Source organism: Staurois parvus, unplaced genomic scaffold (assembly GCF_062004578.1).
Source record: "Staurois parvus isolate SC_StPar_1 unplaced genomic scaffold, SC_StPar_1.0 ptg000001l, whole genome shotgun sequence".
Lineage (NCBI taxonomy): Eukaryota > Metazoa > Chordata > Amphibia > Anura > Ranidae > Staurois > Staurois parvus.
The window spans coordinates 2,893,413-2,897,500 of NW_028317797.1; the positions used below are offsets into that span (position 1 = coordinate 2,893,413).

At 37.2% G+C, this 4,088-nt stretch overlaps 1 long non-coding RNA gene across 1 annotated transcript in view; it reads left to right on the plus strand.

The window, feature by feature from the left end:
• The first annotated feature begins 681 nt into the window (after window positions 1-681).
• LOC149474746 (uncharacterized) overlaps window positions 682-4,088 on the plus strand; it is a 10,065-nt gene continuing 6,658 nt past the window's right edge. The window contains exon 1 of the long non-coding RNA XR_016312677.1: window positions 682-763. This is a non-coding gene — a long non-coding RNA (uncharacterized LOC149474746). The remainder of the gene's footprint in view (window positions 764-4,088) is intronic.

Sequence of the window (4,088 nt, forward strand, 5' to 3'; positions counted from 1 at the left end):
TAATGCCAGAGTATATGTTTACTTAATTCTCTGCATTCCCCATTGCAGCGCTGGTGGTCTGGAGGGTGCAGGTAAGTCAACAAGCCTTTTTTTCAATCTCTTGCGCCAGGGGGTTGCAATTTAATGGTTGAAACTTACTACTCATGACTGTATAATGTCATAAACGTTGCTAATTGATTATTCCTATTTTACCAGTTTTCTGCTTTTATGGGTTAACTGGAGTTGTATAGCCTAAACCCATTATTTCTGTGGCCTACCCTTTTGAGCACTTTTAATATAGAGGTGTTACTAAAGAATTGTGTCTCTTGCATTATTATTCTATACTGTTGAAATATATCTGAACCCAGAGTGTCAGAGGTGTCAGGAGGCTTGCAAGGTCAGGGCAACCACTAGGGAGGGGGTAGCGCTACACCTGGTGTTTTAATGTGCCCTAGGACTGACCTATGTTTATCCAGTGTAGAAAAACGCAGGTCACCACAAGTAGTGTGAACGAACCCTAAAACACATGGAAGCTGACAAAAAAAAAAAGGACGTGGGCTCTTTTCGAAAACACATCAGGTTCTGTTTAAAACATTGGCTTTGATGACACATGTACTGATGTGCGTTCCAATGCCGTGTTGCAACAAGCTGCGCTGTGTACAAATGCAGCCTGCAGTACTTTTTTCTGCGCATTGGTGTGAACAGAAACAATGGGGCATTAGGAAAATCGCCTTGGCTATGCGTTAGGACGTCATTGGCTGCGATGGTGCGGATGAGCCCTAAAGTGAGTTTTTAATGTTCTCTCCTTCTGACTTTTAGTATTGTACATGTATGATGACTCCCTGGGGTCCAGCACAGTCTATATTCCTGCCGGTCTGTAGATTTCATCCCGGTGTCCTTCACCCCACCGCCAGCCTCAGATCCCCTACTGTGCCGATCAGCGTGCAACCGGCCTGGGCTCGTATGGAGTGTGTGCCCGGCTCTTCACAGCACAATGTCCCCAGTCATCTCCATCACAAGATTTCCGAGACGCCCATTGTGGCCGGTGAATGGAGCAGTGAGAGTCCGGCGTACAGAGTGCCATTCCCGGAGCAGAAGAAGAAGTCCTCCCCGCTGTGCAACGCCCGACTCCGGAAGATACACAGCGCACACCGCCATCTATTGACCATCCGCGGAATAACACCTCTGCCTTTCACACCCAGCGAGAAGCCACAACTGCTGCTTTTCCTGCAATCAACTTCTTTTCTGTCATTTCACTGGTTACACTACATAGAGCTAGAAACTGATGTATGACCATAAAACAAGAATATATACTGTCCTCATATGTATGGCACGCATTGATCTGACATGAGAAGTTCATATTAACATACATAGAGGCTGATTTACTAAAGGAGTTACGAAGTGTCACCTAATTGTGTGGCTAGCCTCTTTAACTATCCAATCATGTGAAAAACAAATTCCTGATTACTTGTTTCATCTAAACATGATTGGATCATTGAAGTGAATATGCACAATTTGTTCCATGAAGATTCTCAACTGCTTTAGTAAATCAGCCTAGTTACATATTATTATTATTATTATTATTATTATTATTATTATTATTACCTTAGATTGTAAGTTCCCTGAGGGTTAGGGAATGACGTGAATGCACACTATATATGTAAAGTGCTGTGTAAATTGACGGTGATATATAAGTACCTGTAATAAATAAATAAATAATAATAATACTACTATAACCATAATAATAATAATAATAATAATAACACTATAATAATAATAATACTATAACCATAATAAAAAATAATAATAATACTAATACTATAACCATAATAATAATAATAATAATAATAATTTTATTAATATCATCATCATTAATATTACTCAAGATTTATATAGCACCAACAGTTCATGCAGTGCTTTACAATATAAAGGGAGACAGTACAGTTACAATGCAGTTCAATACAGAAGGAATAGGAGGGCCTTGCTCATGGAACTCACAATCTAAAGAATGACAAAGTGCTGTTTACCCCCCCCCCCCCTTAATGCAGCAGCCAATCAATATCCCAGGACAGGATGCAAGACAAGAAAAGTTAATCAGATCTAGAAGTTACCTTAAAACGCGGGGCATACACTACAAAATATGATTGTACAATCTCCTTTAAGGTGGCCATAGACTATACAATCAGATTGTACAATCTCCTTTAGATTTAACAACGGTTGTGAAGTGAAAGGCCCTGCCTGATTTGATTCAAATAGAATGTATTGTTCAGGAGTGTCCTACTATTACATAGTTTTAGCAAAGCTATAGGAGTTGCAATCAGATTGTAGAATGTATGGCTTTAGACTTACCAAAACTATGTGACAGGAGGGCAAATCTACACAATCCATTCAAATTAGGAAAGGCTTTGCATTATTTATTTGATGGTAGATCTAAAGGACAATCAGATTGTATAGTTTATGGTCAGCCTTAAATATATCTGCCTATGTAAAACAAGCTGGTTGTAATCAACAAGTAAGTAACATTATATATATATATGATCCTAGGGTGGTTCACTAAAGTAGATGAGAAGCTTCACATAATAAATTGTGAACATTCACTTCAATTATGTCTGAATAAAAGAAATAAAATGGAATTATATATATAATGTATGTATGTATGTATGTTTGTAATAAATATGTCATCAAAACTTAATCCTGTTGGATCACAAATCTATACAAAGCGAGTCTGATCCCATGAAATCCTTTGTTGGAGGAGGTTGAAGTGACTCTCCCAGTACAGTCTTCTCTGCTGCACAGTTTCCTTTCTCACCTTCATGGAGGATATTTTTAGAGTATAGGGACCCAGTGCAGTCAGACTTCCCAGGGCCAGTCTGAGCTGCTGCTGGGGGAATGGACACATTCCAGAGGTGTGCCACTTCTGTCCCTGAACTTCAGGACAACTCACAGAACACATGTGCTTTCTTTCACATGGTTCTCCTGTAATTAATGAACAACTTATGTCCTCTCTTAGCATGAATTTGTTTTGCATGCCTTTTTCCTCTATCTGCAGAGCTCACTTACTATATATATATATATATATAAAATATACATTAGAGTTCACAGGATCAGCATTCTAGATAATGTATTGCTAAAGCCCATTATTATTAATATTATTTATATACATGGTTTGTATAGCGCCAACAGTTTGTGTCGCGCTTTACAAAATGAAGACCATAATTACAAATATTTCAAATTTATCCCCTTGGTATCCAGTATAAAATGTAAATAAAATAAATATATATAAGCTATAGATTGTTTTATATAGACAAAGGTATGATTCTCTCCCCCCTCTCTGTATATAAATATATATGTAAAAAACCCCAAAACAGTCCATATATATGTGTGTGTGTGTATATATATATATATATATATATATATTTATATATATATATATATATATATATATATATATATATATATATATATACATACATACAGGAGGGTTTATTTATTTATTTTATTTTATTTATTTCAGGTACTTATATAGCGCCATCAAATTATGCAGCGCTTTAAACACACACACACACACACACACACACACATATATATACATATATTGTACATTAACATCAGTCCCTAACCCTTAAGGGGCATACAATCTAAGGTCCCTAACTCACATTCATACACACATACTAGGGCCACTATAGACAGGAGCCAATTCACCTACCAGCATGTCTTTGGTTACAATGCAGAGAGCATAATTATTTGCTCATATGTAATTCAACAGCGTTTTATAATGCTGCAACACACACACATACACATATACCTGAGACACAAACTTTAGTTGTATTTTTAAATTATGTGGCCCATGTGTGTGTGTGTATATAAGACACACACACACGTATCCACCTTTCTATATATTACAAATCTATATCTAAAGACAATATAAATATGACTTTTCCCTGCACTGACCCTGCTGAGCAGGGAACTCTGTAGTAACATGACTGCTACTGAACAATGAAGTTCCCTGACACTGCTAACACAATCAGCACGATGCTTGCCAGATCCATTTGCTTGCATTTTGCTGTTTACCATGCCTGCTTTAAAAGTTTATGAGCTCCCACTAATTT